An 11,470-nucleotide genomic window follows, 5' to 3' on the forward strand; every position below is an offset into this window, starting at 1 on the left:
CACTCTCATATTGCAAATTCTTGTGTGACCTCCAGCATCCTCTGAAGCACTGCTTTTAATGCACAAATTCTGTTTTGGACACGTACCTAACCTTTCAGTCGGTTCCCAAAGAAGTACTGTGTGTGTCCCTGAACAATGCCAAAACAAGGTAGAGAGCCAAAAAAAATCTAACTGGCTTCCTGCTCCTTGTCCTTTGTGCTTTAAGACTGTGAACCACTGTGTTTATTCCATAGTTTTGGAGCCCAGATCAACAGGATAATAACACGGATAAATTCAGTACGATCTATCTTAAGGATGAGTTTCGTGCAACATAATGGCAGCAAACTATTAATTTTCTAAAGCAAGATTAAATATACCAGCGCTCTCAGAGTAGAAATCTATGTATTAGGTACTTCCTATAAAAATGGAAATAGAGCTGTTTAAGATTTCCCTATAGAATATATATTTTTTTCACTCAGAAGATTTCTCTGTGCTGTGAAATGCAGTTCAGATGCTTGAACCTGTGTTAAAGATCAGCATTTTCCTTTCTTCAGTGAGTGCCCTGCTCTTTTAGTCTTCGAGATGTCTCTCCCATGTGCAAAAGAAAAAAGAGCTGTAATTATGTCCAGCTCAAGGCAATCTGAGGATCTAAAATATCCTGCCAACCAGTGTGTTCTCAATCTGCCTTGTTAGTTCACAAAACTGTGCGTGTGCCTTTGCTGCATTCTCAAACTTGATAATGTCACATTATTAGGACAGGAAGCATTCCCTGATCTTATCTGAAGCGACACTTGCAATTTCAAGTTCTAGCTTGATGAGATCACATTGTCAGGGCTCCACGTAAGTGTGATCCTTCCTGATTTGCAATTGTATCTGTTTTGAATGATCTTTACACTGTTCAAGCAAAAACATATGATAATTTATTTTGTCAGATGCGAGGATAATGAAAGGGTGATTTCATGTTTCCACTTTTAGAAAATCTAATTCCTGTGATTTAACTCTGTCCCCTTTCTTACCAGTTCCACACCATCCATCTAATTCTGTTGGTACCTGGAAACCATGGTGCTCACAAAATATGAGCACGTCAAGGTAGCTCATCCACTTCATAAAATATATGAGCCTTATTAGCTTTAAACCTCTATTAATTCCATGAAGCTCGGGGCTGTAAAGTGGTTTGCACATGCTAGAGTTGTTAGAACATATATTATGCTTTAAGTAAAAATATTCAACATAGCGAAGCTTGTAGAGTTGAAGAATACTCAGGTACCTACATTACATTATTGGCAAGAAGGAAGTCTGTAACATTTAACATGAGGAGACTGAAGTCACTTTTCGTGTTTTTATACTTGATACTAATTTTCTTCAGTAGTACAGCATATTGGAAGGAAAGAATAATTGGAAGTGCTGTGTTTCCCTTTTTACTATGTGGATTAATGAAAATTAGTAAACCAAGTAAAAATAGAAGAGGGAAGAAATATTGCATACAGTAACCTCTTAAGACTTCAGGTGTTTTTAAAAAGAACAGTGGTGGTGAGGTAGAAACTCTTAGCCTTTCAGTCCCTGTTTAACATAAATTAATACAGAGTCCAACATCAATGCAGACAAAGAACAAGCTTTGACTTCTGGTTTAACAATAAGATAGCAAGTTTACTAGACTGAATTATGACATACAGATCCATGTAACCAGCAAAATTAACCACACCTGTTTGACCAGTTTAAACTACTTCTGAGCCCAGAAGTGAAAACTTATTTGTTCCGTTTAAAGTGCAGAAAATGGAAGGCAGTACAATCCTTGGGTATTTGACTTCCTCACTGAGGGAGAGTGATGTTGGAAGACTATGAGAGTGGTAATAGAAAATTTCTTTGCAAGGAGTTTTGAAATACTTACAGAAACTTTGACAATTCTTATCTTTTTATTCCAGCTGATAAGAACATCATTCCTAAATAGTGAAATCCAAGCCAGATGAAACACAATTTCCAATTTATTACAGTTATTCCCATATTGCCACAATAATTGAATCCTTCCCACTATGAGTAGATAAATAGGCAGTTTTGTTGTATATCACATAATGATATATGACCCAGATAAATCACTAAAAATTAAACGTAAAGTATTGCATTTGGACTGACTAATGCTAGACAAATGCTATTTCTTTAATAATGAATTCAGGGCCAAAATGCATTGTATTATAAGGGAAGTGACAGTTCTGCCAAAACCCTACATAACTTGCAAGATGCAGGCTCATGTGAGATTACTGTGTACTCTGCTGACTAAGAAAAAGAAAGGACAGAATTAGGTTATAGTGATGCTATCATATATACTGGACCATTCCTGAGATGAGAGATGTGTATGCAGTGCTGCCTCTGTGTGTCACCATGCTCTCCAAGTTGTGGTAGTAATTTTGGGGCAAATTAGGGAAATGCCTTTCTCTAGCCTCATAAGGATGTTAAAGATCTTTTCTGAATATCATCATGTTGTATTTATTGTGAAGCTACTGCTGTGGCTTAACCCAGCAGAAACAGCTCATTACCAAGAAGCCACATACTCATCCTGTCCGAATGGGACAGGAGAGAACTGGGAAGGTGAAAGTGTAAGACCTCAGTGGTGGAGATGAAGACAGTTTACTTGGTACTGCAAACACTGCGTGTGGGAGCAAAGCAAAACAAGCAATCTGTTTGCCACTTCCCATGGGCTGGAAAGTGTTCAACCACTCCTTTGAAAGCAGGGCTCATCACACATAACAATTTCTTGGGAAGATAAATGCCATCATTCCAAAGATTCTCCCAATTCCTCTTTCTTTACCCCAGCTCTCATTGCAGAGCATGATATTATAAGGGGTATCCTTATGGCCTGTCTGGGTCAGCTGTCCTATCTGTATCTTCTCCCAGCTTCTTGTGCACAAGCAGACAAAATATCCTTGGTTTTGTGTAAGCACTTCTCAGCAGCAGTGGTGATACCACCACTGTTTTAATCAAAAATCAAAAAAACAGCTCCATGTGAGCCTCTACAAAGAAAATTAACTCTAGCTTAAATTCATGACAGGTATTCATAGAATCATTAAGGTTGGAAAAGATCTCCAAGATCATCCAGTTCAACTGTTCAACTACCACCAATGTTTTCCCCCTAGACCGTGTCCCTTAGTACAGCATTCAAATATGTCTTGAACACCTCCAGGGACAGTGGCTCAACTACCTCCCTAGGCAGCCCATTCCAGCATCTGAGCACTCTTTCTGAAAAGAAATTTTTCCTAATATCCAACCTGAAATTCAGAGTAAAACATTTGAAGGAGAAAACTGTCTTGCGTTATTTCTAAGATATGATGTTTTTTGGTGTTTTTTTTCTTGTAATTCAGTCTGATTTTGTATTTATTCATATAGTAATATTTAAATTTTATTACAAGATAGCCTAAAATGTTATTAGATGGAAACAGTAGCCTCCACCCTACTGCCTGATCAGCTAGATTTTTATTTCTTAAAACAGCTTAACCTTTCCCTACTGTTTTATAGTGTATACATAGAGCTTATTCCAAACTCCTTTATTCCTAGACTGAAGGATGCACTAAATGCATGGATTTCCAAAAGTACTGTGCTTGAAAATCTGCACGCTATGGAAGGAAACATTTGAACTAATCTATTCTCAGCCTAAAGACAGTTAATCTTTAGCAATGATCTAGGAGAAAATATAAAATCTCTGCTGGTAAATATTGCAGATGACATAAAAATTAGTGGAGTGGTAAATAATGACAGGACAGATCATTTCTATACTCCGGATTTGCATCATTCCATAAGGTGAGCTCATCTGAACAATAAGTACTTTTAATACAGCCAAAGTCACATGCGTGGGTGCAAGGAATTCCAGTCACACATACAGGGTAGCAGAAAAGTACCCTTGAAATACAGTGGTACTGAGGAAGATTTAGAGTTGTTGAGGGGTAGAGTCTGAATGAGCTCCCAGTTCAATATAATGGCTAGGAGAAATGCATTTGCTTTGACTGGGTAAGCAGTGAATGTCAAGCAGAAGGGAGCTGAGTTCATGGTATGACTGAGATAATTGCTAGCATTCTCTGTCCAGATCGTGTTTTCACCCATTAAGAAAAGATCTGAACAAATAGCAAAGGTTCAGGGAGGAGCAAAAAATGATTCTGAGCTTCTGGAAAATCACTCCAATAGTGTGTGATTTCTTCAAAAAGCAATCTACCTAATTAATCTAAGACAAGGTTAATAGGTGAACTGATACAGGTGCTTGGCATCTACCTGAAATAGCTGTTTTACAGTTCTGAAGAAACATGAATACATCACTAAAGAGCATAACAGTACGCAGTGAATAGAAGCTGGAGCTAAACAAATATGGACCTAAAATAAACCGTGCAATGCTTTAAAACTGAGGGTGACTGATAACCAGAAGAATTTACTGAGGATCTGAATGTATTTTCCCACACTGATTATCTTTTGGAATAACGTACTATTGTTTAAGCAGAAGTTAATTTAAAATAGATTATCGTAACAATCCCTTTGGTTTTACAATCCATTAAAGAGACATTACAAATCTCCAAATATGACCCAGAATGCAGATTTTTGTTTGAAGAAGAGGATGTTTACAAAACGAAAGACCTATAGGAATATATCGCTTGATTCGTTCTAAATCTCCAGGAGAAGTGTTTAAAAGAAAAAAGAAATCTCCAGTGATAGCTGCAACCCAAATATTATGCATCAGAATTTTAAAAGGGAACCAGAAAAGGAGTGACATGAGCTTCTTTTAACTGTCTAAGCTGTCCAAAAATACCAAAGAAAAGAAGCAAACTGGGGAAGTAGGGAACTAGGAATTGAATGCAGTAATAACATACTTATTGGCATATTGCTTACACTGCATCCTGTTTATTGCCCTTTTAGAGTTGACTTTCCCCTTTTTTACCACCAAGATATAGCTGAGATTGTGGCATAAAACTGGAGGCATTAGAAACAAGAGTTTTGATGTGACTTTTTTTTTTTATATAAAATAGTGGTATAGCTGTTCTGTGTTTCTGTGACTTGTCATGTGAAAGAAATGAGGAAAAACATTAGTGAGACATTAGGAAATGTTTGACTTTCTCTGGTAATTCTTTGTAGTAAGTCATACGAAAGAACTGCTCCCATTGCTGAAGACTCAGAAGGTAAAAGATATTAGCATGATAATGACACTAGGAAGGGTCAAAAGATGGAGAAGTAATGAGAGCAGATATGTCAGAAGAATGAATAGGTGTGGTTATTAATTGCAGTGGAAGGGGAAAAAATGTAGATTCTGGCAAGGTTTAGAGGACAGGCAGAGGCTGAATATGATGCAATAGAGGACAGATAAGAGAAGAACACATTTGGATAAGGCAAGAGAGAAAAAGAAATACTCTCCCTGCATGTAGTCTTTATTCATTTTTACAGGGCAACACCTCATTCTGCTACAGGATGAGCTCAGGGACAGAAAAGGAAAGAGAGCTGCCAAAATGCAAGCTGTCTTTTGTCTGCCAGGTATAGCTTTCCAAAAACTGCTCACCTCAGTCAGTTCAAGGCACTGTGAATCTCAGAGCAAGTGATGATAAGTGCAATGGCTGAGCTAGCTGTGGGGAAAGTGTTTAAGTACTTAAATTTATGGAAAATGCTTTTCTCAGATTCAAAAATGGGAGAAGCTACAAGGGGTTCATCAGTTTATTTATCTCTTCTTATAACCATCATAATGTGCTCGAGGCCAGGCTGCATGGGGCCCTAGGCAATGGATCTGCTGGGGGCAACGAGCCCACGACAGGGGGTTGGAACTTGATGATCTTTAAGATTCCTTCCAGCCTAAGCCCTTCGGTGATTCTGTAATTAATACAGCTAGGTAACAGGAATGTATGTAATCCAGGGGCAGGGATCTCGTCCCAATAGCCCTGGAATTCAAGTGAGTACATCGGTTGGCTTTATGGCACTGTTATTCATAATACTTGCCTAGTTTTCCTGGTTGAATTCCTACAAGAATGTAGTAAACCCAGAAATGCAGTGAAGATGAGAGGATATGTATTTAATGACAAGGTCTTGAGCATGGATGTAGTAGAAATAATTACCCAAATATCTTTGGCACTCTCATCAAAGACTCCCAATAGCAAAGGCTTTGGCTATTTAGTATAAGCTCCCACATTTCAGTTAAAGTTCAAAGAAATCTTTCCTTCTTGGATGAACAGAAATGAGTTATTGATATGCCTATCAAGAGAAGGAACTTAAGATATTAGTTTTACCAGCTGATACTTGGAAACTGTTTCTTTTCAATAACCCAGTAAATGCTCTTTCTTTTTGTATTTGCCAGGGCCTCTGTTCAGCAAAACATTTAATTGTTTGAGGTAACTTACTCTGCTCAACAAAACACACAGTTTTGTACTTAGCCACGTGCCCCATTGACATTAAGCACATAAAGTTAAGCATATAATTAAAGGCTTAGCTGAATTGGAGACAAAGCTCTTTGTAAAAGAAGTTGACTGCGAAGAGAAAATGAGCAAGGGTTCACTTCTACTTAGTTGTGATTCACAGCTAGATCTCCGTTTAAAGATCTGGTATGCAACCTAAAAAGAGATAGCTAATCCTTATTCCTCTTGCAGGCTCTACCCAGAGGCTGCTGCATAGGAAAGTCTATTGGAAAATGAGGATTTTACTTCTTGCACATCTAGGGCCATCAGCTCTGGTCACGCAGTTACTGTAGGCCACAGTCATATTGCTCAAGCCTTATAAACTCTTCTTTGGGTCTGGAACTGAGAAACCAATAGCAGCTGCCTGCCCAGCTACCCGGGTCAACAAGCTGTGCTCGCTGAGATTTTATGGACGCTGGTATTCCTGCAAAAAGATATCTCAGGTAGCGCAAAGTCAGGAAGGTAAAATCATCTCATTGGCATCCTTTTACATTGTGAAATATTAACATCCATTTTGCGTTTTTCTCTCGCTTCTTCCTAGATTTCTTATTTAGACTCCAATGAGATGCAGACCCATCACCATGGTTAGACAATGTGGTTCATAATTCTGAGGATTAAACTGTTGTCACGTCTTGTTAAGTGCTTGGAAGAGACAGTAATTTTCCTTTCTGAACTGTCACAATCACTTTTCCCCTAAAATCCCTATTATGTGAGCATATATGTGTTATCTTTAGACCTTGTGTCGATCTCATAGCCATTTATTATTGCTGTTATTAATTTTTGTCACATATCAGTTTGGGTTTCATATCAGCGACAAGTACTTTCTTGTAATAAACAGCATTACTGACGTATGCTTATCTAATTTGATAAACAAATGGATCCAGGAGAATCTCTGTGTTACAGTTGGATTCAGATAAATAGTTTTTTCAGCACTGCTGTGAGCAGAAGTGACATTTTTGAACCAAAATTTAATAGAAAGCGAGTGGAATAGCTGACTCCTGAATTTTTTGTGGAGATAAAATGAAACTTCAGTCTTCAGACAGTCCGCTCATTGATTTTAGTCTTTTATCTCCCATGAAAACATCCCCCTCAAAAATCATTTAGCTGTGGATTTAGCAAAACAGAAAGCAGATTTTGTCTGTTTTCAAGCTACCCCAGTAATACAGTTATCTGACTTTATTAGGGCATACAGATGCTCATTGGAGAACAAACCCACATCTAAGCTTATTTAACCCATTTCTTACCCTAACAATAGAAAATATATTTTTTATATATATGTTGCTGGGAGCAAAACAGCCCCCTCCTACGCCTCTCCTGTAACCGCCCCCATCGCCCCCCAACCCCCACCCCCCAAAAAAAAGGAGAAAGAGTGGAATGTGATAGAATAAGAAGCAAAATGTAATATGTAGTTTCCATAGTCCAAAATGATGGGTTCCATGCAGCTCCATGTTTCATTGTATTCCTGCTGCTGACAGCTTAACCCTGTTCTTCTCTTCTCCCTCCTGTTCTCCCTCCTTGCCTGTAATGCTTGGTCTGGTGGAGCCATTCTGTTAAAAAGGAGAGAAGGTTCTGTATCCTGCTTGTGCCACAGAGTGTGTGAAGATACATGTTGCCAATGGCATGTCCTTTAATTGTGCCGGCCTTATTACTCAGCTCTGTCAGATATCTGGTGATGGATATTAGGCATGAAAGCCTTAGGGTGTGAAGAATGCAGATTCCATGTACAGGTAGCCTGGATCACATTGAGATGGCCAGGTCTTTTTTTCCCCTGCCAGAAGCATAGTTCAGAAATCTCAGAATATTATTGGAGAAGAGTATGGGAAGTCTGAGATCTTAACTGCACAAACAGGAGCACAATGTTGATGGTGTAGCCTTGATGTAGCCTTGACATTGCTGCATGGATTTGTTGGGTCTGCTTTGGCTTGACTCTACTGCAGGAGTACGTCTTTAATGAGGGCTTTGCAGATGGTGCTATCAGGAATGTGAGGAGATTCAAGCAGGGGAATGAATTTGTGGATGCCTTGTATGATAACAAGGAAAGAGGATAAAAGCTTCTCTCTAGTTTCAGATGAACACAGGAGGGAGGAAGAGAGGAAACAGGATTTGCTTATGAATGCATAGCAAAGCCTGAAGCAAGTGTACTGGATGAAGGAGCAGAGAATCTATTTGCATTAGCTCAGCTGTGTGTGGTTATGTTCATCTAGTAATTGGGCAAGTAAAACCTTCGGGAAGTCTTTCCCTAAGAGCAAGTTAAATGAAAGGCAGCAGCCACGGAGTGAATGTGAGTGCGGAGATGTGGAGGAGAATTGTAAAGGTATATGTAAAGGTTGGGTGTTGGTGTTCTGTGCAGCAAGGTGGGAAACTGCTGTTCTTTGTCAATGTGTCTGATCTCATGGTCACCTGCTGTCCACCAGGGTACCCAGGTCCTTCTTTTGGGGGCTGCTTTCTGAGAGGTCACCCTCATGCCTGCACTGGTGATGTCACCATCTTCCCAGTTTGTAGTAGAGCCAGCTGGTTGGTTTGGAGGTAAGATTTTGAGAAAGCCAACTATTGGTTTCATTTTGATAAACAATCTATTGTACATCATGTGCTAATTGTAACAGAGCTTGCTTGCCGCCTGTCCCTGCACATGCTTCTCAGAGCTGCACACTACTGCTCGCCGCAACTGGCCTCGCAGAGCACAGCAGCTGGTGCTGCAAACAAAGAGGTTATTGAGCATTTCTTATGGTGGGCACTGCTCTGCTGTCTGGAGCTGAGAGAGCCACAAGATGATTCAGTGTTTGTTGATTCCCCCATTGCTTTCTGCTCCCTGTCCTGAGGTTGAACCCCAGCTTTCAGAGCTGCAGGCTTACCCCTCAAAAAGCCCCAAGGCAGCTGCTGGTCGTAGCTCAGTGCTGTTAGAACAGCATGGGCTGAAGCCAGCCTCTAAGAATCACTGATGGAGGATCGTGTGTATGTCCATGGGGACGTACACACCCATATTTCTTATCTCTCCCTGTACAGGCAAAGCACGAGGACAGGGAGCAGTGAAAGCTGGGAGCACAGTTCTCCCTCTGCACAGAGCACAGACTGCTCCTGGCTTGCCCATGCCATTTTGTTATGTTTTGTTTCCCCTCATCTAACCCCTTACACAAACAAAACAAAAATTACTAAAGAGCTCAAAATCCTTGGGGCAAGCTGTTCTGCTCAGTGCTTTGTTGCAGTCCATGTTTGCCTGTGTGCAGTGAGCTCAGTGCTTGGGCTGTGCACAGAACATGACAGACCTCAGAGCTGTACAATGCTGAGATCATCTCAGGGATGTGAAAATAACAGCCAGGCAGCAGAAATCTCTGACAGTCAATACATAACCAAACTGGTGGAGGGAGAGTGTACATGGATGCTGTATGTAAAATATAATGTATTGTGGTTTTTGTTTTAAGCCAGATAGGCAGTTTCCATGGACACCCATTTTTGCCTTATAGTATGTTTCCTTTTATTAAATATGCATAACCAGGCTTGTACAGGATGTGAAGTCTGGTGGTTGATTTTCTTTATGTTGTCACTGGGGAATTACTAATAGACAAGCAGATTTCTGAAGACATTTAGGACAGTTTTACCTTCATCTTACCAATGATGGCTTAACCCTTAGGAAGATGACAAGAATAAAGTAAAGGCAAATTCTTGTATGCGATGTGAAAGGCTCATCTTTCTTAGGAAGACCCATTTTTCTTCTGAATCAGCTTTTTATCAGTCTTTTCCAATCTAAGCCTTTTGTTGTTTTACCTTTTTCCTTAGCCTTGATATAACAAATAGTTATTACTGACAAGATCTGATTGCTCTGGGAAGTGCTGGCCTAGGCAATGAGTTAAGCAGTGCATAACCAAAGAGAAAAAGTAGAGATGGGTGGGATCTATCCTGTAGTTTTCTTACCTCTTAGTGCAGAGTTATTTATTTCTGTTCTTTGATAAGAAGGAGCTGTAGGTTGCAATTTTCTGCAGCTTTTTTCTGCTTAACATTCCCTGTTAGCACCAAAGCAGCCACACAGTGTTCTCAGCTCGATCCCTGCACTCCTAGGATATCTGTCCTGCACTTATCATATACCTCAGATGAGTGGTTATGAAAAGGGAGGGGAAAAAGCAAAGAACATGTAAAGTGTTTCCATTCATGTGATAATAGTTCTGGACAGTCAAGGAAAATGGAGAAAAAAATGGTCATACTGTTCCTTTCTTTTTTTTTTTAAACTCCAGATTCCTTCTTTAAACTGATTTCTTTTCTGATGTTCAGGGGCAGCAACAAGTGCCAAATTCAGCAAATTTATTCAAAGCTATTGATCCCACACTGTCCAGAGCCCACCTGGTTATCCAGTTCAGATTCATACTTCTTTTTAAATTACTGCAGCCCTCTGGAATCAGGGAACATAAATTTCTCTGTTGGATTTAATGGTGAGAGCGTTGTCAGTGTCTCACTGATGTGCCATTTAGAAGAGCAAGGGGAAAAACATCAGAATTATTCTATCAACTTCACTTTTACCCATTAAGAGGGAAGAGTATAGGGCAGATTTCCCACAAATGTCATCGCTTACATCTGCTTATGCTGCAGAGTCTCCTACAAAGTTTTTGAGTCTCTCGCAAAGTTTTTGTCTGTTAGCTCATTTTTTTATCAGCGCCATTTTATATTATCTTGGGCACTGTACTTAGCAGCAAACGACGAAAGCCAAGAAGCAGAGCAAAGGGCAGGTGGCAGAGAGGCTGATGCGGAAGGAGGTGACTCATTTGGCATTTCATCCTGATCAGATTAGTACATTTAATTTAGACAACGGAATCTGACAACTTCTGACACTTCTCACGGCAGACAGAGGAAAGGTGGATGGAGAAGGAAAAGCCGTGCCACTCTCAGAGGGGGCAGGGCAGAAAAGATTTGTTGCCAGTTCTTTTGTATCACTACACTGGCAAACGCAAAATAATTGCTCGTATAGTCACTTGGAGGTGGCTAAGGAGCAGGTTATACAGGGTTCAGTGCATGTCCTTTCTGGCAGAGAGGAACAGGCCTGGGAATGCATCTGCAGAGATTGCATAACTGTCTTCATGATAGACAGTGATCTGAGT

This window comes from Coturnix japonica, chromosome 6 (genome assembly GCF_001577835.2).
Source record: "Coturnix japonica isolate 7356 chromosome 6, Coturnix japonica 2.1, whole genome shotgun sequence".
In the NCBI taxonomy this organism is placed as follows: domain Eukaryota; kingdom Metazoa; phylum Chordata; class Aves; order Galliformes; family Phasianidae; genus Coturnix; species Coturnix japonica.